The sequence below is a fragment of the Bos indicus genome, chromosome 22 (genome assembly GCF_029378745.1).
Source record: "Bos indicus isolate NIAB-ARS_2022 breed Sahiwal x Tharparkar chromosome 22, NIAB-ARS_B.indTharparkar_mat_pri_1.0, whole genome shotgun sequence".
NCBI lineage: Eukaryota > Metazoa > Chordata > Mammalia > Artiodactyla > Bovidae > Bos > Bos indicus.
Genome location: NC_091781.1, coordinates 48825708 through 48853459, shown reverse-complemented (window position 1 = coordinate 48853459; position 27752 = coordinate 48825708). Strand labels below are relative to the sequence as shown.

At 55.9% G+C, this 27752-nt stretch overlaps 1 long non-coding RNA gene across 1 annotated transcript; it reads left to right on the top strand.

Annotated features, from left to right (window-relative positions):
* The first annotated feature begins 8463 nt into the window (after positions 1–8463).
* Positions 8464–19140, top strand: LOC139178631 (uncharacterized). Its single transcript, XR_011563027.1, has 2 exons — positions 8464–9021; positions 18618–19140. It is a non-coding gene; the product is annotated as an uncharacterized lncRNA (long non-coding RNA).
* Positions 19141–27752: the final 8612 nt, after the last annotated feature.

Below are 27752 nucleotides of genomic sequence, written 5' to 3'. Positions count from 1 at the left end.
GAGAATATGGTGCCTTCAACAGAAACGGGCAAGAATGGGGGAGGGACAGGGGTCTTGTTGCTTTATTCTGAGGGCGCCAATGGCTCCGGTGTTTATTTTTTTAAAAAACTTTTAATTTATATTGGAGTACAGCCGATTAACAGTATTGTGAGAGTTGCAGGTGCCCAGCAAAGTGACTCAGCTATATGTATACGTTTATCCTGGATGTTTTCTTTTTAGATGCATTAAATGTGATATGTCTGTTGATACCCCAAATGAGTAAAGCTTGTCTCCTGATATCTATTGCCCTGTAAAGTCTTACCCCTACATTTTTTTTCCACACAGCGGTGGGGTCTGAGGGCACTTTTCTTTATTTTTCTGGCCGCACTATGTGGCATGTGGGATCTTCCCCCAAACCAAGGGTTGAACCCCTGTCCTCTGTACTGCGAGTGTGCAGTCCTAACCACTGGACTGCCAGGGAAGTCCCTGAGGGTACTTTTTAAGATACAAATCAGATCTTGTCAGTTAAAATCTGCAAGGACTTCCCCTTGCATTAGAGATGAATTCTTTACCTCCCCTAATCCTGGCAACTCATCATTCACTTCTCTCCACCCCTATGGACTTCTTTCTTTCCTGCCAAGCACAAATACTTTGTTCCTGCTTCAGGGCCTTTGAACTTGCTATCCACTCCACTTGGACTGCCTTCTTCCTGCTCTCTAGATGGTGTCCTAGACTGCCTCTAGAATAGAGACCTTCTGCCCCATCTCCACAGTTACTCTGTGTCCTCTTATTCTGTTTGCTTCCTTCATAGAACTTTCCCAGCCTCTAATTACCTGTTTTATTTACTTGTGTATGTATTCATTGGCTCAAGCACCATGAATTCAGGACTGGTTTGGTCACTGTCATTTTCCATCGCCTGGCACAGCACTTGATGTAGAACAGGAGATTAAGAACCCTCCACCCCCATAGCGCCCCCCCCCCCCCACCACCACCCTGAATGGACACTCCTTGCACTCCTGGGCAGGCAATTTCACAGACTGATGGACACATGTTGCAGAGAGTTGAGGAGTGAAAGGGAAAGGAGGATGTGGGGGCTGGACACACAGGCGACTCCTTACTGAAGCATTCCTGAGAAAAGGGAGAGAAAGCTGGCAGGTTGAGTTAGGAGAATGAAGAGCAGGCTCAGATGCTCTGGGGGTGACTGAGTACCAACAAAGAAACAATTGAGGGTTTCCCTAGCGGTCCAGTGGTTGAGACCCCACACTTCCACTGCAGGGGGCACGGGTTCAATCCCTGGTTGGGGAACTAAGATGTCACATCCTGTGTGGTGTGGCCCCCAATTTTTTTTTTTTTTTTTTAAGAAAAAAAATCAGTTGAGGCCAGAAAGAAAGGTGTCTCTACAACAGTTAAGTCCTTGAGGGGTGCTGAGAACAGGCGGACCAAGCTGGTGGGAAGAGGTGGGGACGATAGGAGGTGGGAGTGGTGCAAGGCCCCAGGGTGTGGGAGAGGTAGGGCCGGAAGTTGGGGCAAAGAGGGGAAGGGTATTTTTGGTTTTGGGGTTTTTTTTGGCCATACTGCACCTCTTGTGGGATCTTTATTCCCTGACCAGGGATTGAAACCACACCCTCAGCACTGAGTCTTAAGCACTGGACTGCCAGGGAATTCCCAGAAGAGAAGGTTTTTGACTCTCACACCTTGAAAAAGGGAAGCACACAGGGTAGGGGCTGGCAAAGGAGGCTGTGACAGCTTAAAAGGAACCAGGCTGCCCCACTGTGTGGCTTTCCAACTGGCAGGAGCTTTCACAGCTCCTAGAAAGTGATCAGTGATACACGCTGAGGACTTGTTGCCGGGTTGTTTTGACACTGGCAGAGTGAGCAGTGAGCAGAGAGCCATAGCCGGACGGGGAGGCAGATTCAGAGGTGGATGACAGCCATGCAGTACCCCTGGAGTTGCTGTGGGGATGGGCCCAGGGCAGAGTCCCAGCTGAAGGGCAAGGGAGGAGCCAATGACAAGGATGAAGAGTTTGGGCTGTGATCTGAGGGGACCGTTTTGGGGGCTAAAGGGAACCATGATCGGGAGCCATTGGCCTGCCATGCATTTCATAGTGGGAAAAGATGGTAGGGCCAGCCATAGGTATAAAGAGAGAGTTTTCCTACCTAGCTTCCTTTCTTTTTCCCTTTCCTTCTCTTCTTCTTCCTTTCCTTTCTTCCTCTCCTTTCTTCCTTCCTCCCTCCTTCTTTATTTCATTCCTTTTTCTTCTTTCTTCTTCCTCCTCCTTTTCATTTTCCCCTCCCAATCTGTCTCTTTTTCTCTTCACAAATGTACAAAGAGCGTATACAAGCTCTTCTGTAACCTGATTTTATTCATTCAATCATAACCTGTGGACATCTTTTCCTTTTCATGAAAACCCTTTGTAATCCTATTTTATTTTACACACTTAAAAAATCTTATTCTGAGAGGAGGTCAATAAACATCACCAAATGTCAAAGCAGTTTCTAACACAAAAAAGATGAAGCCCTCAGCCGTTCCCCCAGGGACTCACCCTCTGTCTGTGCGGAGGCTTCTGTGGCATAGCCTTGGGCAGAGCTGCTAGCTGGACTCAGCAGAATGCCTGTCAGCCAGGTCCCTTGTGCCTTGGGCACAAGTCAGACATGTGAGGCCCCTGTGACCCAACAAACCTTGGTCTGGGTGGGACTGGATGTGATGCGCCTGAGCCTTGTGGCCTGCAGAGGCGTGGTCTTGTCCAGACCTTGTCCAGCCACAGCCCAACCCACAGCCTGAGTAGGATCCACTGGGACCTACTTATTGAAATTTACAGGGTCAGAGACATCTGGGGTTATGTTTGCTGTGCTTGGCACAGTGCCAGGGTACCTGTGGGGACCTGATAAATGTTTGAGGAATTAAATGTAAATACTTCACAAATCGAGGCAGATGCTGAATCAGTGGGCAAGACATCAGTCAGCCTGGAGGAAGTTCACAGAGACAAGTCAGTTCTTTTTTTTTTAATTATTATATTTCTGGCTGTGCTTCGTTGCTGCCCAGACTTTTCTCTAGTTGCAGAGTGGAGGCTACTCTGTAGCTGTGGTGCGCAGGCTTCTCATTGTGGTGGCTTCTCTTTCTGAAGTGCAGGCTCTGGGCTCAAGGGCTTCAGTACTTGTGGTGCTTGAGCTTATTTGCACTGTGGAATGTGGGATCTTCCCGGTCCAGGGATCAAACCAGTGTCCTTTGCATTGTAAGGCAGATTCTTATCCCCTGGACCACAGTTCAGTTCAGTTCAGTCACTCAGTCATGTCTAACTCTTTGTGACCCCATGAATCGCAGCATGCCAGGCCTCCCTGTCTATCACCAACTCCTGGAGTTCACTCAAACTCACGTCTATCGAGTCCGTGATGCCATCCAGCCATCTCATCCTCTGTCGTCCCCTTCTCCTCCTGCCCCCAATCCCTCCCAGCATCAGAGTCTTATCCAATGAGTCAACTCTTCACATGAGGTGGCCAAAGTACTGGAGTTTCAGCCTCAGCATCATTCCTTTCAAAGAAATCCCAGGGCTGATCTCTTTCAGAATGGACTGGTTGGATCTCCTTGCAGTCCAAGGGACTCTCAAGAGTCTTCTCCAACACCACAGTCAAAAGCATCAATTCTTCGGCGCTCAGCAAGGAAAGCCCTATATGTAGACTTTTGGATCATGGCCATTCTAACCTGTATGAGGTGAAACCTCATGGTTTTGATTTGTATTTCTCTAATAATTAGTAGCGTTGAGCATCTTTTCATGTGTGTGTTGGCCATTTGTATGTCTTCTTTGGAGAAATGTCTATTTAGGTATTCTGCCCATTTTTTTGATTGGGTTGTTTGTGTGTTTAATATTAAGTTGTATGAACTGTTTGTGTATTTTGGAAACCCCTTGTCAGTCGCACTGTTTGCAAATATTTTCTTCTAGTCTGTAGATTACCTTTTCATTTTGCTTATGGTTTCCTTTGCTGTGCAGAAGCTTATAAGTTTATGTCCCATTTGTTTCTTTTTGCTTTTATTTCTATCGCCTTAGGAGAGTGACCTAATAAAATATCGGTATGATTTATGTCAGAGAATGCTTTGCCTATGTTCCCTTCTAAGAGTTTTATGGTGTCATGTCTTATATTTAAGTCTTTAAGCCATTTGAAGTTTATTTTTGCATATAGAGTAAGGGTCTGTTCTAACTTCACTGATTTACATGGGGTTGTCCAACTCTTTTCTCTGCAAGGAGATCCAACCAGTCCATCCTAAAGGAGACCAGTCCTGGGTGTTCATTGGAAGGACTGATGCTGAGGCTGAAACTCCAATACTTTGGCCACCTCATGCGAAGAGTTGACTCACTGGAAAAGACCCTGATGCTGGGAGGGATTGGGGGCAGGAGGAGAAGGGGACAACAGAGGATGAGATGGCTGGATGGCATCACCGACTCGAGGCACATGAGTTCGGGTGAACTCTGGGAGTTGGTGATAGACAGGGAGGCCTGGCATGCTGCGATTCATGGGGTCGCAAAGAGTCAGACATGACTAAGCAACTGAACTGAACTGTCTAACTTTTCCAACACCACTTGCTGAAGAGACTATCTTTGCATATTCTTGCCTCCTCTGTTGAAGATTACTTGACTATAGGTGTACGGGTTTATTTCTGAGTTCTCTATTCTGTTCCATTGATAGATGTATCTGCTTTTGTGCTAACACCAGGCTGCTTTGATTACCACAGCTTTGTAGTATCATGTGAAGTCTGGCAGGGTTATGCCTCCAACTTCATTCTTTTTCCTCTGGATTGCTTTGGCAATTCTGGGTCTTTTATGGTTCCCTGTGCATTTTAGGATTATTTGCTCTTGTTCTGTGGAAAACGTCATGAGTAATATGATAGAGATCACATTAAATCTGTAGATTGCTTTGGGTTGTATGGCTGCTTTCACAGTATCAATTCTTCCAACACAAGAGCATGGGATATCGTTCCATTTCTTTGACTCATCTTCAGTTTCCTTTATCAGTTAAACCGGCTAATTGGAGTAAAGCACTGAACACTGTGCTGAGTATACATTAAGTGTTTAGTCATTGTTCATCCCAGCCACACTGTTCCCCATAAGGTTCCTGAGGAGGCAGACATGGCTTAAGGGAAAATGTCAGTGTCAAGTGAATGAGTGAGCACAGGTTCCAAGGAAGGTTCAGGATGGAGGGCCACCACAGTCCTCAGGGGCGCTGGGTCCCCTCCGTCCTGAAGTTACACAAGGACAGAGACTGCCAGTGTGCCCAGACAGGAGGAACTGGAGTGGCTCGTCAGAACCACAGTGTTTTAGGAGAGAAGACTGGGAGTCGGAGAGGAGGCCCCTGAGCACCAGGTTAAGCTTTGGATCTGGTTGAAAATTCCTGTGAGAGACCACCTGGTTCTTGTGGCCCCAGAGGGCAGAGCTATGGCCAAGGGAGACAAATGCCAGCTCCACGGATGAGGGTCGTTTCTGCAATCAGAATTTCTTCCACACCATGGGCTTCTCCCAGAGTGATAAGCTCTCAGGTATTAGAAATTACTGGGAATAGAGGTTGAAATATGGGATGGAGGGTGGGAAACTATAGCTCTCAAGTTCAGTTTCCTCCAAAAGTCTGGGGTCCTAAGCTCCTGGAAGAAGGAAAGGTGGTGGGCAGTCTGCAGTGCCAGGCTGGGGCCCAGGATCTGTCAGGAAGAGAGAAGACAGGCCCCACAGAGGCTTGGGGGTAGCACATTCCTCCAGTCACTGAGACACCTTCACAGCCCCAGGCCACATATTCCCTCTGGGGGGTTCCTGGCCGTGAGGTGATGGGACATCTCCAGCCGAGAATGTTAGCCTGTCATCCACATGGGGGCAGCACAGGACCGCGGATGGAATGGGGCCGCCAGTCGCCGCCCGGAGCACCCGTCCTTTGGGAAGAAGCCCTTTGAGCCTTCAGGCCCTCTCACACCCCAGCTTCTAGCACCCATCACCCCCATAAGCCCCCCCACCCCCACCCATTCTCAGCAGGTTCTCTGTGTAGGTTGACTCTTCCCTGGCTCCAGGGTGTCCCACTTAAACCTGGATCCCAGAGAGGGATCAAGGTAGACAAAGTGGAGCCTGTGGGTGTCCCTGGGAAGCCCCTGCTAGTTTACATCCGAGTTATTGGAGGTTATGCCTGTCGGGGGTTAAAAGAATAGGTTTCCATATAAGACTGACTTGAGTTCAAATTCTGACTGCTGCTTCCCAGTGGAGTGACTTCACCTCTCAGAGCCTCAGTCTCTCCACCTGTGACAGTGGGGGAATGCTGAGCAGGCAGGAAGCCTCCCAGGTCTGGCTGAGCATTTCCTTGGGAAATGCTTAGAGCCTTGGGAGCTGCCAGGGTTCTCATCACCCTATTTCACAGACGAGGAGATGGAGTCCTTGGGCCTGACTTGCTAGAGGTCTCACAGCCAAACGGAGAGCTGTGCTAAATCACTTTAGTCATGTCCAACTCTTTACGACCCTATGGACTGTAGCCCGCCAGGGTCCTCTGTCCGTGGGATTCTCCAGGCAAGAATCCTGGAGTGGGTTGCCATGTCCTCCTCCGGGGGAATCTTCCCGACCCAGCGATCAAACCTGCGTCTCTTATATCTCCTGCAATGGCAGACAGATTCTTTACCACTAGTGCCACCTGGTCCAGATGCCCCACCCCAGGACCAGAGGAACATGGGATGGTATGTGCCCAATGAGGTCCTGGAGGAAACCCTGTGATACTGACAGGTGACCTGGGAGAAACCCTGGCCTCTGCAGCCAACAGATGCTCAGAGTAGCGGTGTCCACTGTGCTGGCTCTGCTTCCGCTCAGACCCACCGGCCCCTCCCAGAAGATGCCTAGAAAGGAGGGGGTGTTGGTGGTGGTGGCAGTGTCCCGGGGAGGAGGGCAGGCTCCTCTCCTGCCAGCTTGGGCTGGGCTGGGTTCTGTGGGTCTCAGGCACAGGGACTGGCCAGGTGTGAAGGTGGAGATGCTCATCAACACGGAGGCCTGACCTACCAGAAAGGGAGGGATGGGATACATGGGCATGAGAGGAGGCCGGATAGGGCAGGACTGTATTCATGAGGCTCCCCCAACTCTCAGCCCTGTCTCTGAGGTGAAGAAAGAGCATCTGAAAAGGAAGAATGAAGCTGAGGGCTGGGAGGGACCCCTTTCCTTCCCCACTAGCAGCCTCCAGTGGAGCCAGCACTGCAGTGCCATGGCAACTGTGGCCTCTCCAGCTCCCCTCTCTCCTTGAGCCCCATCGTGCCTGGATGCCCCCCCAGCCTGTGCACACCTTTCTAGCTGGGGCTAAAGAGAAGCTGGGGAAGGGGAAGGCTCCTTTCTCAGCCCCTGTTATGGCCCAGGGGCTGAGTCCCAGGGCCACCCGAGGCTCAGGATCACGTGGAAGATTCTTTAAGGGGCAAGAGGGAAGGGTGAAGTGGCCTTTGCAAGAATTCTTCTGAATGAAGGAAGAATGAATGAAATCACCTCCCTAAGATTTCAAACCCCCAACTCTCAAAGTCTGTACTCTCTCCCAGGTCACAGAGGCTGCGACCCAGGAGCCCCTGGAAGGGATGAGAAAACCAGCGCCGGGGCAAGGGTATTGAAAATCACCTGGATCCCCTCTCCACGCCTATAGGTAGGGAAGCTGAGGTCTAGCGATGAGCAGGGACTTGCCCAAGGCACACAGAGAGTATGTGGCAAAGGCAGAACCAGGGTGGTCAGAGTGGGGCAGGGCACGGGACATCCTTACTGTTGGCTTGAAGAGCAGGCAGTGAGGACCAGAAGGGCTGTGCCTTACAGTGTGGGGGTTGGGGTGACTCTGGGGAAGGCTCTGGGCCTGCCTTGCCTGCTCCCCACTTAGCGCTTCAGTAAACCCACTTCCGGCCTCAGGGCACAACAGAGTGAGTGAGGAAGGAGGCCTGGCCCTGATTAGGGAGGAACAAGGGACACCAGATAGAGCCGCAAGGAGCTGGGGATCCGAGGAGGGGCACAGGAGAGCTGGAACCCGAAAGGTCCCACTGAGAGCCCCTGAGCGAGAAGCGGTCTGACCCAAGTGCTGCACTTTCCAAGCTCTGGGCCCCTGGGCAAATCCCCCAAACTCCCAGTGTCTGCCCCTCACTCTCCCCCGCTCCAGGTAAAACAGGGTCAGCCCACAGCCTGGAGGGAGATTCTCTGTGATGGTGCAAACAGAAAGAATGACCCCTGGCTCCACTTGGAAGATGAGTGGCTGGGCCTGTGAGCTTGAAATCCTTCATCTGCTGGCCCAGGACTACTATCAGGACCACCTGGAGCATCTGTGAGATGCAGAACCTGAGCGCTGGGACAGGAGGTGGCTGCGGGCACAGCACCCCAGGATGCAGAACAGAGAGAGTCCGTCTAGGCAGGAGCCTCGGGTTTGGAAGAGGGGCTCTGGAGCCTTCCTGGGAGAGGAGGGGGGCTGCTGGGGTGCAGGGGCAGGCCTTGTGAGGTCAGGGAGAGGGGGTGGGGTGAGGAGGATGCCATGGGCCGAGCAGGCTCAAGCTGGCATTTGCTTCCTATGGCTCTCTGGCACTGGACCCCAGATGATGAGGGCCTCCGGGAGCTGTCGCCGTACCCCCGAACCCCCCAAGGCCTGGCCCACAGTGGGTGTCCTAAATCCAGGGCCTGGGCAGGAAAGGGGCGTTCTGCTAGGGCCAGGAGCCAGGAGCTCTGCATTAGTCCTCGCCACACCTGCAGACTGGCTTCTTCTGTTAATCCTGTGTTAGTGAAAGTGAAAGTGAAGTCGCTCAGTCGTGTCCGACCCTCAGCGACCCCATGGACTGCAGCCTTCCAGGCTCCTCCGTCCATGGGATTTTCCAGGCAAGAGTACTGGAGTGAGGTGAGGCCCAGAAAGGTAAAGTGACTTGCCCAGAGTCACACAGCTATTTCTCTGTCAAGGCCACTCCTGGAAGCTCTGCTGGGCTTGGATGCTGCTGGAGACACACGCGGATGACAGCTTGGGAAAAGGAGGGCTACGTCCTAGCTGCGGAGTGAGCCTCTGGGAGAGCGTGCTGTGGTGTCCACGGCAGGTGGGTCCCATACAGCATCCCTGCTCCGCAGCCCTGTTGGTCCCCCCCAGTGCTCGTTCATTAGTGGGTCGTCGCATTCTTAAGCACTCACTGTCTGTCCACTGGTAAAGGCTGGAGGGCGTGACCCAGTTGCTGCCTTGACACTTAGCAGCTGGGTGACCTTGAGCAAAAGCTCCATCCATTTGTAGCTCCGTGACCTCCTCGTGAGACAGGGATGAGTGTGCCACCTACTACACTTGTAGGTTATGGTGAAGCTCCGGGGATCCTCACAGGGCCTGGCCGACGGGGCTGTGTCCTATTTGATAGCCCCCCGACCCCTGCAAGGCTTGAAACAGCCAGAAGGCCAGGCTGGTGATACCCGGCTCTCTTCCTGACCCCCAAATCTCCCCTGGAAACATGTAGGCTGCCCACCCCCAGGGCACCCCGCCCAGAGCGGGATGAGAGAGTGGGGATGGCTCCTCAGATGCTCTCTTCACCCCCAGCAGGCAGGGATGATGAGATGACGGTGGGGGGAGGGGGGTGGAGCCAGGAGAGGGCGGCTGAGGACAGCTGCTGAGTGGAGGCAGTGAGGGCCCCTGCGGGCCCCTGGCCACCCCTAACAACCAGCCCGCAGCACAGGGAGCCGTGGGTGAGGGACCCAGGGTCGTCGCTCCGCCTGCCACAGCGCTGGCCCTGCCTGACTGGCGCGAGTGCTCCAAGCACTAGTTTTAACCGATCTTTTTTCTGCAAGAAGCTCCAAAGCTCCCGGAGGCGCGGGGGCGGCTTCCCCTTGACTTGCGTCTCATAGAGGATGCGGCTGGCTAAAAATAACTCGAATTACTGTGCTCCCTCCCCCGGCGTGGAGGAGGGGCCCGGGGGCCTGCGGGGCGGGAGCCTGGAGGGAATGGAGCTGCAGCCCGGAGGGGGTTCCCTGTGAGGAGGAGAAAAGCGGGGCTGGCAGGTGGGAAGGGGTGCTGGGGGCTGAAGGGAAGGCCCTGTCTCACCCACTTCTCTTAAGGCCGGCTCCGGAGCAGAGCTGGGGGTGAAAGCTGGCCCTGATCTCGGGCCGCGCACCGCGTAGGGAGCCAGTCTGGCTGGGTAGTAGCAGCGGGCTCCTTCCAGCAGGAAGTCTGTGTTTGAAGGAGACCTCCTTCCACTTAGGTCAGCCCTATTGAATGCAAGCAGTGACAGCAGGGGGCGCTCCTGGTTTCCGCTTGCCTTCCCTATGGTGGGACACGGAGCCCCAGATCTTGATCCAAAAGCTGGGTGCAACTGCAGCATGAAGCACTACACTCCTGGGCAAGCTGAGGCCTCCTCTCGCAGCCCCACCTCCTCCGTCTGTCTGCAGAGGCAGCATCAGGCCTCTCCCATCACCCCCTGGGTACAGGGCTGACAGCCCACGTGTGACCACCCCTCAGAGCAGGCTGGGGGCTGTGGTAGAGTCCAGGAGGCCCTAAGCCAGCAGGACCTGGGGTCCCCACATGAAGGGGGCCTGGTCCGGGAGGGTGGGGGCTCCAGTGCCCATGGGACAGGGGAGGTCACCGTGAGGCCCAGGAAGGAGCCTTAGGTTGGGCTGCACAGTGGGCTGCCAGCCCTGCTGGCCTCCTGATGCTGCCCTCTCTGCCCTCCCCAGCTTCGTACCCCAGGGCTGAGACAGAGCATAGGAGGCTAAACGGCAGGGCCAGGGTCTCATGGCGGAGAGGGGACGGCATGGCTGGCCTTTGTGCACACGCAGACCCGGCAGAGGCAGTGGGGGACACACTGGTAGGGGGACCAGTCAGCCCTGCAGGAGGGATGGGCTGGGACCTCCAGGGCGCTGGGTGGCGGTCCTTCATGCTCTGTATCTCAGCTTCCTTACCCATAGGGGTGGTGGTTGGACGCCCTGGCAGTCCCCTTAGATGGAGAGCAGAAGGAGCCCAAGTGGAGTAGGGAAAAGAGCAACTACCCCTGCCCGCCTCTCACCTCTCAGCGCTCACGGGGCTCTGCAACGTTCTGTCCTAAAGTCACCCTCACTTTGCACACAAGGAAACCAAGGCTCAGAAAGAAGAAGTGACTCGCCCGAGGTCCTAGAGCTTGTGCATGATGAACCAGGCCTTTATTTATTCATTTGGTTGTCCAAGGTCTTAGTTGTGGCACGTGGGATCTTAGTTACAGCAGGTGGGATCTAGTTCCCTGACCAGGGATGCAACCCAGGGCCCCCCTGCATTGGGAGCATGGAGTCTTAGCCACTGGACCACACAACTGGACCTTTGGACCCAGGACTGTCCAGCTACACAGTCTGTTTTCTCATTTCATCTTGTTCTGAACATGGAGCCAGATGCACTTGTGAGGTTGAGTCAAAGTGGGGTGCATGGGTGTGGATCCAGAAACGAGATGCACAGAGTCATGTAGATGTGGACCCATACCCTGACCCACCCATCCCCTACCCCTCTAGGGTTGGCTCAGGTCACAGGGCACCTCGTTCCAGGGCACCATTGTGCCTGGGAAGTGTCCGTGTGTGCAGGGGGGTCGGGGAGAAGAGGGAGTGTATACCCTGGCAGGATGGGAACATTATCATTAACAATAATGATAATACAATCCACCCCCCAGGATGTTTTTAGCAGCTCTGTTCCTGAGGAGAAGCTAAGAACAACACAAACATCCAGTAACAGGAGAATTAAGAAATCAACTGCACCTCCCGCAGCAGCAGGGGTGAACCCTAAAGCATAATGTAGAGGGAAGAACACAAATTGCAGGAAACTACACTCAGTTCAAAGCCATTTTTATCAAGTCCTCCACCAGGCTGCGGAGAAGGTGATGGCACCCCACTCCAGTACTCTTGCCTGGAAAATCCCATGGGCGGAGGAGCCTGGTAGGCTGCAGTCCATGGGGTTGCTAAGAGTCGGACACGACTGAGCGACTTCACTTTCACTTTTCACTTTCATGCATTGGAGAGGCAATGGCAACCCTCTCCAGTGTTCTTGCCTGGAGAATCCCAGGGACGGTGGAGCCTGGTGGGCTGCCGTCTATGTGGTTGCACAGAGTCGGACACGACTGACTCGACTTAGCAGCAGCAGCAGCAGCCACCAGGCTGAAACGACACAGTACTGTTTAAGACGTTCAAATGCATATGATCGAGCTCTTACAAAAGAGCAAAAGTGATAAACCAGCATTCTGGGTACGCTGGGGGAGGTAGGAATCGGGGAGGGGTGTCACACACAGGGGGATTCCGCCGATGAAATCTGTTGCTGGCTCACAGGGCGCCAGGTGCTGTTTGTGGTGCTGGGGGCAGGGGAGGTGGGCCCTGGTCTCACAGCGCTTACAGTCTCGCAGAGCGCACTTTGATCCTGTTCTTGTGTTGCGTGGTAGGTCACCAGCATCCATTAGGTTATTATGTATTGTCACAGACATTCCTTTGTTGTTGTTCAATCACTAAGTTGTGTCCGACTCTGCGACCCCATGGACTGCAGCACGCCAGGCTTCCCTGTCCTTCACTTTTTCCTGGAGCTTGCTCAAACTCATGTCCATTGAATCAATGATGCCATCCAACCATCTCATCCTCTGTCGCCCCTTTCTCCTCTTTCCCTCAGTCTTTCCCAGGATCAGGGTCTTTTCCATTGAGTCAGCTGTTTGCATCAGGTGGCCAAAGTTTTGGAACTTCAGCTTCAGTCCTTCCAATGAATATTCAGGGTTGATTTCCTTTAAGATGGACTGATTGGATCTCCTTGCAGTCCAAGGGACTCTCAAGAAAGCCCCTTATGTTTTTACCCCTTATGTTATACCTAAAAGAATGTCACAGACATTCTTTTACATTAATCAAATACTATACTTAAAGAAGTATATAAGAACCACAAAGGTAACTGACCTCTCCCTCAAAAAATCCCACCCAAGAGGGTGAGGTGCGGGGGCTGAGCTCCTCTCCCCACCTCTTCTCACTGATACACCATCACATTCATCCAGGAGTCCCAACCCTTGGACCCACGAACCCCCAGGTGTCCAGTTCTAGCTGAATGTCCCACAAGGTTACTCCCTCACTCATCAGCAGGTGAAGGTCAGACTGGCTTGGAGTGCAAGGTTGGTGGCGGAGGAGGGTGCCCAGCTTCCGGGAGAGCCAGAGCCAGTTGGGGAGGTAAAATGAAATGGAGAGAGGCACAGAGCCTGGGGAAGAGCCCCCCCTCTTTCTGGCCCAGGGCTCTTACATGACAAACAGAGGTGGAGGGTGCCAAAGATGGGGAGTAACAGGTCGGCTCTGTTTCAAGCTCTGCACCTTCACCCGGGGGTGTTGGTCTGCCATCCATCCATCCAACCATCCATCATATATCGGACACTGGTGATCTATCACACAACACCACAACAGGAACATTATGTACCTTGCGAGACCGTAAGCTGCACAAGGCCTGGGGTTCACGTCTGTTCGGCTTGTGCCTGCATCCCCGGCCCCCAGCCCACGTCCCCTGCACAGCAGGGGAGGGCCAGTCTGGCCGCCCTCACTCAATGGCCTGGTGCCTGGTGGATACTTGCGGAGGGGTACCCTGCCTCTCCGTCACTGCTCTCAGCAGAGAAGGATGCACCTCCAGGCCCTCACATGTGCTGTGCCCTCCGCCTGTAGCACTGCACCCCTACCTGGCTCAGCCTAACCGTCATCACCGCTGGGAGGCCTTCCAGGACCGCCCCAGCCAAGCCAAGCCCTCCTCTTCACACCTCCTGCAGCACCACAAGCTGTAACCTGGTCGTGCTTTGTCTAGGTCCAGCTCTCCTGAGTTGGGGCACTCCCCTAGGTCAGGCCCAGGTTCCCCAGGGCTGGGCGGGCGTGCCCCCCCAGGAGGGTTCTCAACTTCATCCTCTCTGGTATTCCCACTCCAGCACGCAGTCTCGCATTTTCTCCCTGGAGGAGCCAAGCACGAAGGGGAGGTCAGTTTCTTCACCAGCCCCCACACCTCTTGGACTCCACTCTCTGGGTCTTCACCCCTCCCCCCAGCAGTCCACCCATCTTTCCCTGAGGGCTACCAGGGCTCCACGTGTCCATCTCATTTCTTCCAGAGGTGCCCTTGGCAGGAGAGATAGTGGGTGGGCAGGGTCCAGGGCTGGGGAATGGGATGACAGGAAGCTCCCTGAGAACCCTCCCCCCAGCTCTCTATCTCCACAGCCTGTGATGGATGCAGGGTGGGGGATGGGAGAGATGGCAGTGACTGGTCCCTGTTCCAAATCCAGGTCACTCCCAGCCTGCTCAGCAGTCATCGGTAATTAGGGGCCAGCAGGACGTGGGCAGGCGGGTGGCAGGAGGCCTAATTGTCTGATTTTTCAGGTAATTAACGGGAGGCTGTCTGGCCTGTCCCTGTGGGGCCCAGCATCCGCCACCCCATCCCCTGGGCAGCCCCAGCCGCCTAATGAGGCCAATTATTGAGGTGCCCCGGCCCTCATTAGCCACCTGGAAAGGTCATGTGGGAATGGCACTGGGGGTGGGGCTCAGCCAGCCGTGGTGGAGGTTGGGAGCCGCCAGCGATCGGGTTTGGGATGCGCTGGCTGTAGGTCTCTGTGGCCACTCACTGAGCGGTAGCCCACCCGCATGTGGGACCTCACTTCTTGGCCCTGCTCTCAGGACAGGCAGGAGCTTTAGGTCAGATCTTACCCCTGCCACTTCCCAGTCGTGTGGCCTTGGGCATGTCCTCTGGTCCGACCCTCTGTTTCCTGAATCAGAGATAATGGAGGTAAAACTCCAGGGGCGCAGGGGGTTCCCCGTGCATAGGTGCTCACCTTCTTCCCCTGGGGTCGGCTCCTTTGCTTCACTCTTAAGGAATGTTGGCCCAGAGCCCGCAGAGCCTAGAGTCGTTGGTGTGTCCGAAGCCCACTCTGCAGTGTCTGGCGGTTGAGGGTAGGCAGCAGAGGTGGCCCTCTGAGATTCACCCTAGGGACCTCAGCTACCGGGTGGGGAGTCCTGGGAGGAGTCATAGAGATGATCCAGCTTGGGAGAAGCGGGGCCTGGGAACAGCTGGACTTTTTGCACACTTGAGCAGAGTGGCAATGGGGAAGCAGGAATTCTCCAGGAAATTAGGGGCTATGGAGATCATGATGGAGCCGGAGGCTCTCCACCTGCTCCAGGACACTCCAGGACATAAGACAGTGCTGCAGCCTGCTGTCCAAGGGAGGGTTCCGTTCTTTCTTGGTTGGTCCACACCATTCTTGGCCCAGGAGATCACTGTGCCTTCAGATGTTGAGTTTTTTGGCTTCTGTGGCTCCTCTGTTTCAAGAATTCTGTGACCTAATTCCACGCTGACAAATTCCATGCTGTTCGGGCTCCTATAAATCGTCAGCTAATGCTACTTTTGGTCCTACAGCCAGCCCAGAATCTAGGTCAAGGGTTTCCAAACTGTGTCCCCCAGGAGCCCTAGGGTGGGAGCAGAAGTGAGAGGCCACTGACCTTCCAGTTGGAACAGCTGGACTTCAATCTTTGATAAAATATTAGTAGGTGCTTCTTTGTGAGCTGTAGCCATGTGCCAGACATGCACTGGGCCTCTGCCTCCGCGTGTGTCCTCAGAAAACCCCATGAGGAAGGTAGCGTCATCTCCCCATGTTACGTTTGGGTCGCAGACACTGTCGGAGGCTGAGACCAGGCGGCATGCCCCAGGGCTCACAGCCTGTGCAAAGGAGAGCCGGGACTTGGACCCAGTTTCCATTCTGAGCTGCTGGGAATGTGGGTTCTGCAGCTAGGGAGAAAACTAGGTGCAGGACTCGAGGTGGGTGTCCCACTCATTGTCATCGGTTTCCTCCGGATTGGAGAGTGTGTACGCACCTGCCTCTCTGCTCTGGAAGAGCGTGGCCCCAGCCCCAGGTCACCCAGGGCCCCTGCGCCCCACACGTGGTGTCTGTGTGCACTAGGGCCCATCTGCCCATCTGTTTCCCTTCCCTCTGCCGTGGGATCTGCTTCTCCGTGGTCCAAACAATAAGCTCCAGCCCAGAAATAGCATATGTTTCCAGCCTCTGCTAGTCCAAGTCATAAATCGCCCAGTGTGATGTGCTCCTTGTGTCAGCTTGCTTCAAAACTCGGCATGGGGGTGGCTGAGTGAGTGTGAGGAGCGTGCAGGGCCTCCTCCAGGCTGAGAAGCTGGGAGTCGGGGTGAGTCCAGGACTGAGGCTCAGGAAGGCAAGCAAGGACCGGAGCTGGCTTGGGGGCTCAGCCTGGGGCGGGAACCAGCAGGTGGCGGCCCAGTGTCAACCTGGGCCTCAGGGCTGAGACTTAAACGGGAGCTGAGGTCAAAGGGTCAGGCATAAGTCTTATCCAATGGCCAGAGGTCCAGACTTGGCTTGGAGTCCGGGGTCAGAGGGTAGGGGCTGTGACTCAGAACTTCATGAGAATGGAGAGCTAAGCTCAGTCTGGGGTCAAGGTCAGGCCTCAGGCTGAGGTAGGGTCAGAGGTTAGAGATTAGAATCAGACCAGTACCGAAGGCCACAGCTAGCTGAGAAAGAGGTCTGCAAAGACTCAGAAGCCGTCCTAACTCTGTCCTGGAAGTGACCAGTGGTGAGATGGCGACAGAGGGATCCCTGTGGTAAATAAGACAGGATGTTGTATGCAAAGCCACTAGAGCAAGGCTGGGGGCCTAGCCCCCAGTCCCAGCCCCCTGCCTTCAGGATGGGAGCCTTGGTTGCTGACCTCTGAAACGTGGAGGATCATGCCCCGTCTCCGTGTTGATCACACTCTGTCGGTGTTGCTGATTTCTACCCTCGGGACTGTAGGCCCTGGAGTAGGGGTGAGTGAAGCTCACTCAGTCGTGTCCGACTTTTTGCGACCCCATGGACTGTAGCCTACCATGCTCCTCTGTCCGTGGGATTCTCCAGGCAAGAATACTGGAGTGGGTTGCCAATTCCTTCTCCAGGAGATCTTCTCAACCCAGGGATCGAACCCGGGTCTCCCACATTGCAGGCAGACCCTTTACCATCTGAGCCACCAGGGAAGTAGGGGTAGATAAGCTAACAGAGTAAGGGGCAGTGGTCAAGGCGGGTATGTGAGATGCTTCCATGGCACCGAGTAGGGGTCTCTAGAGGAACTGTGCCAAGGCCCTGCGTCCCCAGTCACACCCCAGGGCCCTGTCATTCCCAGGCTGCCCCTGAGAGGCGGCCGTGCAGCCAGTTCGGGCCTCCGTGGCCCGCCCTGAGCCATGTGCAGGCAGCACTGTCCGGAGCTCCATCCCGTCAGCTGGGTTTTCCCGCCTCTTCTCCGTTCCGGGCCCAGCGTGGCTGGAGATGTGGGGAGAAGCCCACAGAGAAGCCGGTGATGGAGCTGGGGCGGAGGATGCAAGCAGGAATGAGAGGCCAGTGGGCCGAGGAGAGGGTTCCAGGGAGGAAGCCTTATCACAGGCCACTCTGTTCTCATCTCCCACGGGGCCTGGTCATGAACCAGCCTTGGCCACTCACCCACCCCTGACCTCAGAGGTCATGCCCTCCCCACAGGGGAGTCCAGGGAGGTTCAACAAGGCGGGGGCACCAGGCATGTGTGTGGGTTGGGGGCTGGAGGGAGGTGAGAGAACCCCTAGGAGACGGGAGTGGTGGGGAGCAGTGGAGGACAAGTGGACAACAAGAGGGCGGCCCTGCCCGCCCAGGATGCGAGGCCTGCAGGCTTTGGCTGTGAAAGTCCCGGTCACCTCCCCCGGCTGAGCTATTAATACCCAGCTGGGACCCACGCACCCTTGCTGGGAGCACGCCGAGTTCCTTGGGGGCTAAAAATGGTCTGTGATGGGGGTGGGCCCGTGTCCTCCCTCTCTGCTTGTCAGAGGAGCTGGGGCCAAAGGTCAGGCTGGCCTGGAAGGGGGCCGGAGCCAGGGTGGGGGTGCAGAGGGCGACTGAGCCCTGGGGTGGCCTGAGGATTCCAGGCTGGAGCAGGAAGGCATGCAGCCAGTCCAGTCCCTGAGGGTGGGCGCAGGGGGTTTGCCAGTGATCCCATCTGGGAGGGAACCAGCACCTGGCCCTCCTGGCTCCTTGCCCCTACCTGGGCCTTCTGCCTTCCCTCCTCAGCTCAGTCTGCCCCAGGCTGCAGAGGGGCTGGAGGCTGAGGGCTGGCTGCCTGTCTCCTTCTGCCAGGAGAGGCCTGGAAGAGAAAGGGGACTCTGGGGAGCAGGGAGTTGGGAGCCTCCAGTGGGATCCGGGTGCCAAAAGCAGAGCCTTTCAATGCTTCAGCTTTATATGTGAAATCTAGATTATTCACAGCATTCTCTCAGCAGTAAGTAAATGGCAGTACCATTTTATAGATGAGGAAATTGAGGCTTGGTCATCTCCACAGAGCCTGAACTGGACAGACCCAGTTTGTCAGAACTCCAAACCCCTGTTGGAGTCATGTTGTCCCCTGTTAATGTCACTGCAAAAGGAGATTTCTTGGTTTGTCTCAAGGATCCATGAAACAGATATTTCCATCAAAATGCCCTGATCACCATAGTGTCCCCAGCCTACCCTGGTGGCCAAAGAATGAAGGGCCTGCAATGGGCCGCTTCGTCCTACATCAGTGAACCCCGTTCCCAGGGATCATCGACCACTTCTTCCCTCCTTCCTGGGGCTCAAGGGCACATTCGGGAGCCTGTGCTAGTCTTCTGGGCTCAAGGCCACCTGAGGCCACCCGCTCCCTGCTATATCCCCCTCCCTTCCCATGACAGATGCTCCAAGATCCAGAGCCGACCCCGGAAGAGCAGAGACTTGGCCGGGAGAGTCCAGATGAGAAAGTGACTAAGAGGTGTCAGCCCTGGAGGCCCCCTGAGCCGGAAATCCCGACAGCTGCCTGGCTCATGGGTCCTGGGCACTGGGCCCTGACCCAGGGCAGGCAGCAGCCACATCAGGTGTCCAGAGGAGTTGGGGGAGGTGATGGCTGGAGCCAGGGGCAGTCTGCCTGTGGTTAGCGAGGCTGTCAACACCTCCTGGGGTGTGAAGACAAGAGTGAAGCCAGGGGCCTGGGGGCAGGGTCCTCCTTTTGCCTGGAGGGTCCGAGGGGAGAGACGGGCCCTGTCTTGAGGGTCTGGGAGAGGAAGCACAGTCCTGTCCTAAGCTGAGAGAAACCTGGCCCTGCCTGAGAAATCTGAGGAGGGGGACAGATCCCCCGTGGGGGCTGGTAGAGGGGATGTGTTTCCTAAAGGCTGTTGGAGAATAAAGTGTGGGAGCTTGTCCCAGCCTGACACCAGGGAAGGCTGCCATATCCTGGGCTCAGGGGGCAGCTCTGAATCTGCCTGCCACCCGGTCCTATCTGGGAGGTGCATGGCTCTGCAGGACAAAGCAGGCAGCCTCTGTGCTCAGGCCGACCACACAGACAGCCCCAGGGTTTCACTTCCTTAGGACAAAAGGAGAAGCCAACCTTGCCTGGATTTTCCTCAGCCTCTGGGGAGGCTCTTCGCCTCTGTGCTGGTGAAGATGGGAGGTGGGCTACCTCAGAGAGCCTGAACCAGGGGAATCCGCCCAGGATGGGCCTCTCTGCCCATTTGATGCAGGCACCTTTGCTCTCCTGATGCCCACGTGCTCAGCTCCTCTGGAGCCACCTCTCCAGGCAGTCTTTCTGGATTGATAAGAAACAAGCAGGCCCCATGCACTCACTCCCATGCCAGGCCTGCAGTGTCCAGGGCCACCCCGTGTCCTTAGGACTCCCACCCACAGAGCCTGACCACATGAGGCTTTGGGCCTTCACCTCTCTTCTCTCACTTTCCTTTCAATGCTCCTTCTCTCCCAGCTCTTTCCTAGACCCCCAGGCCTCTGGTTCTCTGACTGAAGCAGCCCCTTGGCCATACCGGGTCTGGGGTGCTCTCCTATCTCAGCTGTCTCTGCTGCTCAGTTGGGGGCTCAGTCCCCTGCCCCGGGTCTCTGTCTCTTCTCTCTGGGTTTATCTTCATCCTCTGGGCTCTGACTCAGCCTGACTATCTCTCTTGTTTTAGTCTCCATCTCTGCCCCCTCTCTGTCTCTGTCTGGCTCCCAGACCCAGTCTCAGATATCCCAGCCTTTCTGTTACTGTTGCTCTAGGACCCAGTCCTGGCAGTGTCTCCTCTCCCCACGGGGCTAGGGCACCTGCTCAGACATCTGCTCTGCCGTCTGCTCACTGGGGCCCACCAAGTGCTCAGACAACACTTGTGGTCTCAACTCTGGCCAAAGTTCCAGGGGAACCACTGTGATTCCCAGAAGGTGGGTCGGGGGGAGACAGACCAGAGGGGCCTAAGCTTGCCTGTCCCTTGAGGGACTCATGGCCCTTGGCCTCCCTCTGCTAGGGCCACTGGCCATGGTCCTACCACACACAACTACCAGTACCACAGGCCTCACGATTTACCCCACCACTGATGGTTCAGGGCTCTGGGCAGGGTCTTGTCTTGTGTCTCCTGGGGCAAGTAGGGCTGATTTGAGCAGGTGTCAGGAGGGAATGTCCGTGCACTTGGTGGGCACTGGGCCCTGTCCCCAGCATGCAGAGGTGCTCCATAGAGTCCCCGTGACTGCTCCTGTGACTGTAATTCCCCAGGGTCCCAGCGTCACGATAGGTGGGGCGAAGGAGGGGCTGAGCTGCTGCTGCTGGAAGCGTCCCGTGTTCACCCACGTCCCACCCACGTCCCTTCCGCTGTTGGCCAGAAGACCTCTCCCCACACCTGGGACCTTCCTGTCCTCAGAGTCAGTCTGAATTGCACACTGGTGCTCACTAAGTTAATTACTGCTGTCTTGGGGATATATTTTTTTAAGAAGACATTTTTTCCAGGGGGAAAAACACGCAGGAGTTATAATTAGTCAGGAAGAGGAAAGAGGAGCGGAGCGTGTGAATCACCAGCCCCGGTGACAGACGGTTAGAGCTGAGCAGAACTTTTGGGAGAAGCTGCTGGGGTGTGGGTGAGTTGGGGCCAGGGTACTGCCCCCAGGCAGGCTGGGGTCCTCAAACACCAGGTGTGTTCAGGGATGGGTACTTCACCTGTCACCCGGAAGTCTTAATACCCTGCCCCTAAGGCTCTGTCCCCCATTACCATCAGGGTTCCAGCTTGTCAGCTCCCCTGCAGGTCCTGCTGGCTGTGACCATCCCCCGGGCCTTCTGTCCACATCATCCCAAGGCCAATGCCAGTCCCTGCTGGCATGTACCTGGGCAGACAGCCTTGCGGCCTGAGTGAGGAGAGAAACCGTTGAGGGTTTGATTTCCATCTAGACCAGCTTCTCATTCATTCACTCACGTGTTCATTGAGTACTAAAATCCTGCTGTGTGTGTGGTCTACAGACAGGCAAACCGAGGCCCAGAGAAGAGCCGCTCCTAGCCCAAGGCCACACGGCAGTCAGTGGAGCAGTCTCTCTGCCAAACCAGACCCTGGGCAGTGCTCTGGGCCACCAGGGTGACCACAACCAGGCCCATATTCTGAGCCCTTTCTAACTGAGCCCATATTCTGATGGGGGAAGTGCCTCTAAGGCAGAACACCCAGTGCCATGAAGTGGGAAGCACAGTGGGAGTCCAGAAGTGGCTCTTGATCCAGCCTGGTGGTCAGAGACGGCTTCCCAGGGGAGGAGGTGAACAGTGTCCCGCGGCTGGAAACGACATGCTGGCCCAGCACGCTGGAGGGATGTTGAGTGACTCTGTGCCGGCTCAGACAGCAGCAGGAGTGAGGAGTCGCTGCGGAGTGTGGCTTCTGAGCCAGGTCCTCACAGTCCCCGTCTCCCTGCTGTTTCTCTGGAGTGGCCGTCTGGGGCACTCTCGGACCCTGGTCCTTGCTGACCCTCCACTAGTTCTTTTTGATGTCTGAGGCCCGCTGACAAAGGTAACCCCTGTCTGGGCAGTCAGTGGCCAAGGGGACTGGACCCCAGGGTTCTCCCTCTCGCCTTCCCCTCTGGCTGAGGGCTGTCTACCCAGTGCTCTGGGGGCTCCGCCCAGGCCTTGGGGTCCACTGGAGCAGCGTGGCCTGTGCCTGAGAGCAGAGGAGAGGACGCTTCCTCCTCTGGGAGGGCGTGGCATCATTGAGCACACAGAGCGCTCCCTTCCAACCCTGGACCGAATTAGCCTTCCAAATTACAGGCTGCATATCCTCCAAATTGGGGATTGGGTAGGAGAACAGAGGGCCAGCTCTCCTTCCTGCTTCCTGCTCAGAGGGCCCTCGGTTGGCCCATCCCTAAATAACAGGACCACGTTAGGAAAGAATTCTGGGTGCACACACCCTCCCATCCCAGGGTGCAGGAAGCCCCAGTCTCAGACCTACATCAAGGCTCAGGGCAAGGCTGTGTCCTTCTGGGGTTTGACAACAAGCTGAGAACCAGAACATCTAGTTAAGGCCAGTTTGTTATTCTGAGGGCACTTGGGGGATCAGACATTCATTCATCAAACACTTTCTGGACACTTTCTTTATGCCAGGCCTTGTGCTGAGCTCTGAGACACTGAGTGGCAACGAAAGTGACAGACATGTGACCAGGAAGAACATGTCAGAATAAGCAGGCCTGTGGCAGGGGCTGTTCCCAAGTGGCCCTGGTAACGCTTGATGCGGTCAGGGAGAACTTCCTGGAGGAAGGGGTATATAAGCTGAGTCCCAAAGGATGCATATATCTTTAGCCAGGGGAAAAGAGTTCTGGGAGGAAAGAACATCAAGTGCAAAGGCCAGGAGCAGAGAGTGAGGGAGGGATGTGAAGAAGTGGGTGGAGGCACTGGTTTGTTCAGATCCAGGGGCCTTGTCAGTCATGCTCAGGGATTGGATTTCATCAGAAGTACAAGGGGAGAGGAGGCCTGTGATCCCAGGAGTAGAAGAGGATTGTGTGTGTGTGTGTGTGTATGTGTGTGTGTGTGTGTGTGTGTGTGTGTGTGTGTGTGTGTGTGCACACAAGCGGGCAGAAGCAGAGCTGGACCCACAGCCCCACCCTGGGGGCTCCGGTATAGGTATAAAGGGGTGTGGGGGCAGAGGAGGGGGTCCTGGGACCTCCCACATTGGCCTCCCCCCTCTTCCAGACAGCCCAGGGCCTTTGAAGAAGCAATCAGTTTTACCACAAGGAAAACATGGGAGCCTGATGGTATTTCTTTGTGTCCTGAAATTAAGGTGCCTTCCTGTGCTTTCACTAATTGGTTTGGAACTTTTCATGTTTTTGTTTTATGGATGTCGAGCATAAATGCTAATCCTTGTGTGGTGCTGAGAGCAGAGAATGGAAGGAAAACACCTCCTGAGCTCGCCCACGCCTGTGTCATAGAGGAGGCAAGTGAGGTTGGGGGAGGGGTTGCCAAGGCCACACAGCCACTGTGGTGGTCCCCTGGGAGCAGGAGGGGTGGCTTTTGGGGCTCTTTGGAGAGAGGATGCTTGGTGAGGGGTTCTTTCAGCAGGGTGGAGAGAGGACCTGGGGGCTCCTCCAGCTTCTGATCTTGCTTGCACACCTCCTAGAACAGAGAGCTCACTGCTTCTGGTCCACTTGTGCTGAACTGGCCCACTGTTACCTGGTGGGCAGTTCTCCCTGAGTGGGCTGTGCTGCTGCCTTCCAGTCCTGCCCAAAGTTCCCTGCATTTTGACCTCTACCCCACCCGGGACCTCTTGTCTCCACCTTGGCTATGAGAGGTGACGCTGGGGCCCCGGGTGGTCTTGGCAGGCAGGACCCTGGGCCTCTGCAGCCTGCCCAGGCTGGGCCTGATCTGGCCCCAGTGTGGTGCCTGCAGTCCTGAGCCTGATGCTGGGAGGGCTTCCGGGCTGGAGCTTCCCCGGCTGGCGGCCAGCATGGGAGCGTGAGGAAAGGCACGGAGCCCGCTTCCTGGATGTGTGACCTGCTGTCCAGCACGTCCTGCAGGGCCCGGCCCTGCTTGGCCGAGGACACGAGCCAGTGGGTAGAGTCAGGGCCTGGCGGGCAGTTCCACGGGCTGTGCTGGGCAGACGGGTGGGGCGCCAGGTTGGTGCATGCCCTCACTCAGGAGGCTTCTGTTTACCCGCTGCCATATATCTGACCCTATGATGGCTGCTGGGCCCTCAGAAATGAATTGGATACTGACCGGCTCCTGCCTCTGAGAGTGGTCTGGAGTGTCCAGTGGTCTGGACAAGCGGGAGGAGATGACAGAGAGCAATAAAAAAACCTGCCTCCCTGGCCATAGCGAGATTGGCTCCAAACTTCGGGTTTGTGAAATCCTACCTTACCGACTTCCAGCAGCAGAAAGGGATCTCTCAAAGTCACGTCTGGCCTCCTGCTCGTTCTGCTTGACCTGCCGTGCCTCCCCTTTGCTGGCCCCCAGACGGCCTGTGTACTCTGGTCCAGCCTCCCCGGGAACTCGGCTGCAGTGAGCACTCAGGGTTTAATGGCCTCTCTGGCCATCTGGCCTTTGCCCAGGTTGTTCTGTCTGGAAAACGTCCCCTTCCTTTTCACTTGCTGACGCCTACTCACTCTTCAGAGTTGGCTTCCCAGCTTCCTCTCTGGGTAGCTTTCCCAGCCTCCAGATCAAGGCCCCCTGGCGCCTGTCCCTGTAGCCCCCTACACTGCTCCTCAGAGCACTCATGGACCCTGTAATTAATCGTGGGCTAGTCCCACTGACGGCGGCCCCCAGGACCCAGAGTGGCCGGGTTTCTCATGGCCACCACTGGATCCCACGGTCTCACCCCACATGAGCCCAGAGCATGTGCTTAGTCAATGTATGTTGAATAATGAGTAAATGTAAAAACCACAGCGTTTCCATTAATAGAAATTTAAGTTCAGGCACAGACGTCAGCTAGTAAGATTGAAATACATTCTCATACCCACAAGCTGAGGATGTTGCGAAGATTACCCTGGACCCTAAAAGGTAACCACCCCCACGCCTCGTCCCCAGAGTCACTGGCAGCAGCCGGTTCAGGGCGGCTCTGACGTGAACAGCAACAGCAGTGACCCTGGCTGTGTGTTGGGAGCCACCTCAGCACCAAATAAGTGAAGAAATTTTTTCAATGAAACATTATGTTTGGATGCCAGAACCTAGAGTATCAAAGATGTGTGTGGAGCCAAGATTCATTCATCAACAGACATTTCTTCAGAGCCAGCTACGTGCCAAGGGTTGGCTGAACACTGCGGATCTGGCCGTGGACAGACAGCCTGCCTTTGCTTGCATCGGCGTCAGGCTGAAGCCAGAGGAAACGCGGGATCAATGGACCCACGTTCAGCCGTGGACCAAAGGGAAGGGAAGACATGTCCTCCATGTGTGCTGTCTGAGCCCATCTCTGTCAGCAAAGGGGCGCAACCTGACCCTGTCCTGCAGGGCCCTGGAGACTCTGGTCGTTCTGCTGGGGGCCTGGGCCAGTCACCCCCGGCCCTCCCCAGGACCAGTGTTCAGGCAGCTGTTCTAGCTGGGAGGTGCCACAGGACCCGGCAGACATGTCCCTGCTCATGTCTGCCCCCCTTCACGGCCTGTACGCGGGATCCAGCCCCCAGCCAGCGTCTGCCGATGGTCACATTAGGGTCACATGCAGATCAAAGCTGCCCGTCTCTGCTGCCAGGTCACGGCTGGGGTGTCCCGCTGCTACGTGCGTGTCAGGTGGGGGGCATGCAGGGGCTGGGGGCCCTGGGAGAGGATTGTGAGTGCCTGTGAGATCAGGGCCTTGCCCACTCAAACTCACCAAAACCTGGCCTTTCTCATGCTTCAAACCAGAGTCCCCCCAGAAAGATAGCTGGCAGCGAGACAGCCACCTCCCTGGGGCCGGAGCCCCCAACCCAACTGGCAGGACTTGGGTCAGTGGCCTGGGATCTCTCTCTGGCCACCATGCCGACGTGCCGAGGCCCAGGTCCTCACCGATGGGGCCCTGCCGGAGCCGGGAGGGCTCTGAAGGACACAGACAGCTCTTCCTCTGGCAGGACAGTGGGGCCATTTATCAGGGAGATAAGCAGTAGCCAGAGGGCAGAGCTGGCGGAAGGAGCTGTCTGGAGTAGATAATCTAGGGTCACTCAGAGGGCAGAGGGTGCGGAAGGGCTCTGCCCCCACCCCTCCCTCTGCCACCCAGACCCTGCCCCTGTGCCTGCTGGGCAGGCAGGCATCTGGATATCTTACCTCATGGGAAAACCTGATGCCCTCCGGGGGCAAGGAGCTGGGCTTCGTTGGGCATGGGGTGAAATGGGCATTTCCTGTTCACGTTCTGTGCCATGGCAGGGCCCCTGTAATTCTGTCTTGCCCCTTCACAGCTGGGGAAATCAAGGCCTGGAGGAGTGGACTTTGGGCTGGTCTCGTCAAGGGGAGCAAGCAAGGGGTGCTGAGCCTGCCTTCAGCTTCCTGCACAGGGTGGGAGCGGAAATCCATGGGGTGCTGGGTCACTGGGCACTCGCCATGTCCCAGATGCTGCCTGCATGGGCTCTGTCCTGTCCTCTACCTCGGGGGCCAGGCATTACCTTGTCCTCCTCTTCCAGAGGGAGGCAGTGCCCAGAGAGGAGAGGGCACCGGCCCAAAGGCAGAACCGCTAGGAAGTGGCCCAGGGAGGGTTGGAATGCAGGGTTCTCAGAACTGTGTCCAGAGCACTGTCTGCCCAGAGGGGCTTTGGGTGCCTGGCAGAGACCAGAACAAACCCACTGGGTGGAAGAAAGCTCTGGGTCCCTCTGGCCAGCTAAAAGCTGGTATCCCCAAACTGTCAGAAACCCCCAGGCTGCTCTGCGTACCCTACCTCGGCGCTTGTGTGTGTTAGTCACTCAGTCATGTGGAACTCTTTGCGACCCCATGGACTGCAGGCTCCTCTGTCCATGGGATTCTCCAGGCAAGAATACTGGAGTGGGTTGCCATTTTCTTCTCCAGGGGATCTTCCCGACCCAGGGATCGAACCTGGGTCTCCCACATTGCAGGTAGTGGCGCTCAGTGGGGCTCAATATACATTTCTGAACAAATTATTAAGTCTAAAACGAGCAAACTGATGAGCAGAAATAATGACATTTCCCCCCTGTGAGTCCCTGGAGGTGGTTAGGCCTTCTCTTGGGCCTGGGAACACTGGTGTCGGTGTCTCCCTACCAGGGACACCTCTGCACACTGCTTACTGGCTCTTCATGGTAATTCCATCCTAAAAGACAGTATCGCCTTTGGGAGTGTAGAGAAGAACCCAATTCTTGGACTGTAGAGGGAGGAGGGGGAGGATGAAGGAGTGAGGAGACCCCTCTCCTGGGCTGTTGCTGGGACCAGGGGCTGGTCTGGGAGATGAACCTTGGATCTCCTCTCTCTGCCCTAATGTCCAGGGCAGTAAATTTGACCCAGAACCAGCCAGAGGCTTTTCTGGAAAGTATTTGCAGAATACTTTCTGCGAATGAAAGGTAGCAGGGGGAGAGGGGGGCAACCTGGGAGCCTTGGAATTCATCTGGCAGGCCTAGGGGCCTGGCGGTGCTTTTGAGAGCCTATTTTGCCCATGACCAGCTTCGGGGGTTCTGGGTACTCTTTAGCAGGGAGAGGGGTCTGGATTGTGCAGAGAAGGGCTCCAGGGCCAGGGGGAGGAGCCAGTGGGCATGAACACTGGTGCAGAAAGGAGCCCCTGGGGGCTTTGTTGTGGAGGGACAGGCGGACAGACAGGCACAGCCGTGTCGGCCCCACCACCACAGCCCCCTGGGGGCCCCCACACCCAGAGGGGCCTGACCTGGGTTTGCTTGGGGCTGTTGGGACTCAGGTGTGGAAGGTTTTTACCCTCGGACACTGGGTCACCTCACATCAACCCAGGGGGAGATGCACACAGACCTCCAGTCCTCAGGAGATAGGCACCTGGCTGCCTCCCCCAGAAAAACCCCCATCCTAGGAAGTCCCCTCCTTGGTGGTTTGTGGCGGGGGGCGGGGGGGTGGGGCGCACATTGTCAGCAGTGGGACCCCACACTGAGCTGGCCTAGCCCCTGGGGGGACAGAACAGGCACATGACAAT